The sequence below is a fragment of the Alosa alosa genome, chromosome 13, assembly GCF_017589495.1.
Source record: "Alosa alosa isolate M-15738 ecotype Scorff River chromosome 13, AALO_Geno_1.1, whole genome shotgun sequence".
Classification (NCBI taxonomy): Eukaryota; Metazoa; Chordata; class Actinopteri; order Clupeiformes; family Clupeidae; genus Alosa; species Alosa alosa.
In genome coordinates, this window is record NC_063201.1 from 20,254,898 (window position 1) to 20,261,466 (window position 6,569).

At 39.9% G+C, this 6,569-nt stretch overlaps 1 long non-coding RNA gene across 1 annotated transcript; it reads right to left on the reverse strand.

Moving 5' to 3' along the window:
- Positions 1-5,450: 5,450 nt before the first annotated feature.
- LOC125306344 lies at positions 5,451-6,227 on the reverse strand. Its single transcript, XR_007195543.1, has 2 exons — positions 6,076-6,227; positions 5,451-5,568 (listed from the first exon to the last, which is right to left on the reverse strand). It is a non-coding gene; the product is annotated as an uncharacterized LOC125306344 (long non-coding RNA).
- Between the last annotated feature and the right edge of the window lie 342 nt (positions 6,228-6,569).

The window sequence follows — 6,569 nt, forward strand, 5'->3', positions numbered from 1 at the left end:
TAACGCTTATTAATCCCCTGGACCCATTTAAGTGTGGTCCCCACCTCATCCTTGGAAGCTTAACAGACTGTTTCAAATCCACTGAGCCAACAGTCACTCTGTTTTCATTCTGCATTAATACCCTTTTCCTTTTAAATCAGTCCCTGATTACAAACACGGCAAGCATTAGAATGGGCTTCCTGTGTTAAAGTAACACAATGCAATAATTGGTATTTACACACTGTTGTTTATTTTCAGCGCACCCGTGTACCCTTTTGGTGTCATTGTGCACAGCACATTGGAAAATGATGCTAAGGGGAATACCAAGTGTGTTGAAAACTGACAAAAAGGGTCATGGTCCAGAACAGTACTACAAAGTTACATAGTATAACATTTATTATACCAAATGCGTGTTGGCAATAACAGAAATTTTGAGCTGTTTCTAAATATGGTTTGGGTAAACACCCAGACAAAACATGATAGCATGACACTTATTTACCTCTCAAAACATAATAGCATGATTTACCTCTCAAAACATAATAGCATGATACTTATTAACCTCTCAAAACATGATAGCATAACACTTATTTAACTGTCAATAGCATGATACTTATTTACCTCTCAAAACATGATAGCATGACACTTATTTACCTCTCAAAGGGGCTGAGAACTGGATAGGATACACAGAACACATTCACCTTTTTCCGGTTGTGTGCTTTGGACAAAACCTGATGCAGTCAAAGTGTATTGCTGCATTTGAAATCGATCAAGAATCTTTATTTATTTATTTTTATATATAATAAAGATCAAGAATCTTTATTTTTTGTTAGTGGAAAGTGGAGAGATGCCCCCCCCCCAGAGGTTATAAAATGGAGAGATTTCCATCGGAGTTCTCTAATAATCAGCCTCTCCCCCATCTTGATGATTCCCATCTTACAACCGCAGTCTTCCACCTCGCTGTGGCAGGGACAAAACCCACAGTATAGTCAAAGGATAATGACATCTTTTCCAGCTAAAAAAAATAGCTAGTAGCGACAGCAGCAAACTTTAAATTACATCTATTTGTGAAAATGACGGACGTTATTGGCGGAACACTTGCCGCTGTACTCCCATCATGTTCTGTCACTCACGGGTCACAGGGAACTGATGATGACAGACTGACTGTGTGACTGTCTTTCTGCTCTTATTTCCCCCTGCTTCTGCATACGCAGGCTGAACGGGCCTGAAACTGTGAGAGAAGCAAAATGAATGCACGGCAGGTCACTGTGGGTCAGGGCTTCAAGTGAAAGCCATCTTACAGAGGTAGCTCTTATCTGGCTCCAGGATGAACACGGGAGGCTGACGTAAAGCTGAGCGCAAGCATAAAAGAAACTAGATGTACCGCATAGCGGTACAAAGTATGACCGCCGCTCAGTCCTGTACATCCATTCCGCAAAAAATAAATCATATTAATGAATTTGTCTCCATCTTCTACTCCATCCCCCACTCTTGAAACTTTTGTGTATGCTTGTTCGAATGTGTGTTTTATGGGCCGCATACACAAAGTAGCCTACTGGCTGCAAAGGTGAATAGATTTGTAGCACTTGCCAAACAATTTGTAGCATTGTTATAAAACCTTTAAAATATCTAAACAATCACAAGTAGGGCAGTTCATCACAGTCCATCCATTGCAACTGGACTGATGAAAGGTACACCTGTAGGCTACATTGTATTTGGGAAAGGCAGAAGGTAGCAGCATAATGTATTTATTTATTTATTATTAAACCAAACAATCCCTGTCAGTTCCATGCAGTTTTCAACAGCTATCAAGAAAAGAGGTCATGTCATGGATTTTTGTGAATGTTTCTTCTTCTACATATGCATAACGTTAGTCATCTAGTTCATGTGAAATTCAGCTTTATTGTCAATGCACAAATTAAATACCAGTAGTCTAAAACAAAATGCCGTTTTACCCAGTGGTGCAAATAACTGACATGTCCAAAAGGGCCTTCATGAAATGCGTTGCTAGACCGTTCATACACATTTTAACGGGCCAAGTTGAAGAGCTGCTGTCTGTTATTGTTTGTGCACCCAGTCCAGCACATTTTTTCCACAAAAATAAATCACGCTGAAAGGCCTATATGATTCTAACTGTCTCACTAAATTGCATTATCCACACTCAATTCTCACTGGTATCTGCTAGACAACAAGTACCAAAACATGATTAGTTCATAGATTTCACATGTAAAATTGATTTTATACAACCCCACCCCCATCTTGCCTGTTCATAATTCTGAGAAATTCTTGAATTGTGTGCATGTGTGCGTGCACACGTTTATGTTTATGTGTGTGTGTGTGTGTGTGTGTGTGTGTGTGTGTGCGTGCTTGTGTGTTTGTCTGCGTATGTGTGTTTGTGCATGTGCATGCATGCGTACATATGTCTACTGTGTGAGTATGTGTCATACGTATGATTACTGTGTATGTGTGTGCGTGTGTATCTGTTTATGCACATGTGTGCACATGGAATGGGTTAACATGACCCCTGGAGGCAAACATACAGAAAGAATTGGTCATCCTAGGCCCTACGGTTCTCAAGATATTCACAGAAAACTGTGTCTGCCCTACCCTCCTTTCGGGGGGTCCAGTCCAGCAGGGGGGCTACAGATCAAAACGAAAAACGATGGTTCCATGCGGGGTTACATGCCCACTAAGTTTCATGTACCCTGGTCTTTCAGTGTCCCAGGAATCCTTGTTGGTGTACGGTCACTAAATGTACACATAAATTATTTTATTGTAAGGCCCCCCATGAACGAAAGTTCACAAAACTTGGCATGCATTCGGAAGGTGTCAGAATGATCCTACACTTTCAATTTCGTGCAGTTTTGACCTTGTCAGCCAGAGATATTGTGATGAAAACACCTAATTTTTTGCTTTTGAATTTTTAACTAGGTGGCGCTATACATGAAATAAGTGGTAATGGGATGGGTTGACATGCCCCCTTAAGACCAACATACATAAAAAAGGTGGACCTCCTAGGCCCTACGGTTCTCGAGATATTCACAGAAAACTGTCTCCGGCCACCTACAGGCCAGTTGGTGTATAGTAACATAAATTAATTTATTGTATGGCCCCCCATGAACGGAATTCCACAAAACTTGGCGTGCATACAGAGGGTGTTAGAATGATCCTACACTTCCAATTTTTCCAATGATCCTACACTTCCAAGTTTTGACTATGTTAGGTCACAGATACCTTCAATTACAACACCTCATTTTTACTTTTTTGTGTTTAACTAGGTGGCGCTATACATGAAATGAGTGGTTATGGAATGGGTTGACATGGCCTCTTGAGATCAACATACAAAAAAAAAATGGTCCTCCTAAACCGCTTCGCTTGTCATAATAAGAAGCTAAAAGGCGATGAACGACCGTTTAGCCTACCTATCCTCGTGGTTGTGGAGGATGATCGTTAGCAGCTGTGAAGTCTTTTATTCTCAAGATGGCCTAATGGTGTAGCCTACTGTCTACGAAGACGTAGGCTAAAATGCAACTATCTACAGTCATCCACTGAATTGCCAGAGATAGGCTATGAAAGGAAAAGGTTCAGCATTTTAAACATGGCAAGAATATTTTTACCGGAACAGTTTGTTCTAATTTCTCGTGAAATTCGTGCTTGTGGACATCAATCACCTATCTTCTGTCCTTCTATTTCAAGTTATCATGAGTGTCATTACATTGCATGTAAATGCAATGGACTATTATCACTGTTCTTATTATCGTCTTTTATTATTATTCTTCCGACCAAGTTTGACGTTTAATGACACTAAAACCACTGAACCGTTTGACGTCATTCAAACACTCCTACAAAGGTCTTGTAACGGACAATTGTACAATGTATTTTTTACATTTGTGAACTTTATACTTTTTGAGATATTTACGATAAAAGAGCAACACATTCCCATTGAGTTAACATTGACCGCTTTGGCGGCAACTTTTAGCATTATGACGTGACCTGCAGCTGAACGCAATCAACCTCTACCACTGGAGCTGTGAGTCTTCTGAACGTTCGTCTTATCGCCTGCCGTGATCCCACTTTAGGCTACTTGCTCGTAACTGACTGTCCTTCTCTAATTACAGACACGGTAAGTGGTCCGATTTTTGGCATTTGACTCATTTATGTCGTCAAACATTATGTTGTATGAAATGATAGGTGACAAATAGCCAAAGTAACGTTATAACGTTAGGGGAATAGTTAACGTTAGCACCCACCTTATCAGCGTTAATAGGCCTAGCAGCTACTGTATGTCGTCAACTTTAAAGTGACCGGTTAGCCATAGGTTTCGATAACGTTAGCTAACGACAATTCACCATATTCACACGGCAGCCATCTTTCTATGACGTCATGCTCAGGGTGGGAATCCTCTGGGGAAGTCCAAACAAATAGCTCAAAAACTGTCAGCTGTCTGGTGTTTGTGATTAGCCCAATTATGGCAAGATGGTCCAAAAACGTAACTTATCTACCAGCCTTGACATGCCAAGAAATGGAAACACGGACAGATGAACAGGTCAGCACCCCTAAATGAATTAAGAAAAAAAGGATACACAGCAACTGGATTGAACGTTATATCCACGATGTTAAAGGTAAGAGGATATGGCTAACTGCTAACTTAATACCACTTTATTTATTAACTGGGTTGCACCGATAAACCTGTATTAAGGCACGGCCTTGTCTGTCATTTCTCCTCAGAACAACTCAGGCTTGTATTTAAACCAGCCTGATTTTAGTTGCCAGTGAGACCGTTTCACGTGGATATACTATTGAATTTTGAGCTCTACCCAGATAGCAAAATGTATTTGGCCCGGATCCGGCCCAGATCCACCTTCAGATCTGGGCCGGATTCGCAAAACGGACCTGGGCCGGTGTCTTTTTGCACAACGGGCCAATACCGTTCCGCATCCGTTTTCATGATCTGGCCCAGCTCTGGGACGGCTCTGAACCGGATGTGTTTTTTATTTGGCGGATCCGGGCCAAATGTGCAAATTATCGTCATGATCTGGGCCAGATCCGACCAGATGAGTGTTCGATAGTGGCGATTATGGCCCTTATTTGGGCCAAATGTGCACTTTATCATATTGATCTGGGCCAGATCCAGATCAGATGAGTATTCGATAGTGCCGATTATGCCCTTATTTGGGCCAAATGCGACCAGCTCATTTTACGCCTGGCACCCATTTGTACTATATAGTCAATGTCACTAACAAATCAAGGAGTTACAGTATTTGTTCAGAATTTCAAGCTTTAAAAAGTTAAGATTGTCAAATGTATAAAGGATTACTAATAAAGCTTTTAAACAGTAACATCCAATACCCCTAGTTGAACTCAGTAGCCAGTAGTTTGATCATGTATATTGAGTGTTAAATTATCAACATCTTGGAATAAATTATCTAAAAATCAAAACCTTGTACTAATGTATTTCAGAAAAGAAGCACAAATTCAAAATTTTACTTACTTTATTAAATTTCATTTATCACACACACTTTCCCTCTCAATTTATTACACACACATATGTAGCATGCACTGGGTGGTGGGTGGATCTTGTCCTTACTGCCCCTGTTGAGACAAGAAAAGCAAATCAGCACACATGACAATCCTTGGCTAATGCTTCCTTTACAAAATGACATTACTCAACATTATCAAGATAGTTAATGATTTGAGTTGAATTTGAGAATGAATGATTTGTGATGCAGTGTGTAATGCTTCCACTAGATTGGAAATGTAAAAATCTTGTTTGAGAAAGATGACAAGTCTTAGTCTTGGAACAAGAAAATTTGAAAAATGTGAAAATGGAGGGTACAAATTAGAAGACAAAGTGGAACGTCTATTTCTATCCCTGTTCAAACAATTTAAGCAAAAAAACAGCGTTCCACATTCAGCTTTTAGAGAGACAGTTATCTTTGATTATGAGTGCATCATCGGGGACTCGAATTTCCAAATGACGATTGTCCGTCATACCTAACGAAATTTTAATCCTGATAACACCTGTATGTAATATATTTTGGTTTTGAGTTTTAAATGTCATAAACATAGGCTAAACAGTGCTACAAGACTTACACTTACCTTACTGAAAGGCAGGACTGCAGACAGGGCACGCCGAATTCACGCCAGTCACGCCACCTCAACGCCTCGGTCCTGGGGCTGAAGACAGACATTTTATTAAATATCTTTTATTTTATATCCTTTATATTTTTCTGAATGACTGATATTTATGACAGCACACTTTATGCAGATTAGCCTATAGCCTAGGCCTACTATTTTTTATTACAACTCTACCTCTTTAATTCAGCTGTCTGGTTGAAGCCTGAAATGTTGTAAACAAAGTAGCATAGTTGGCTAGTTTAGCCTATCATAGTCTACTGATTGGACTGTTCAGTTTCCCCATGTGTGTTGAAGTTTCAAGATAATACTTGTTCTCCTTGGGACAGGCCCTTTTGGGAAACGTTGGTATTGAGATGATCAGTCAACTTCAATGCAATTGTTTTAAACAAATATGTGCAGCAATGATAGCTAATGATGCTAAGCGGATTTAATAGTAATTTAGCTAGTCGCCTTCT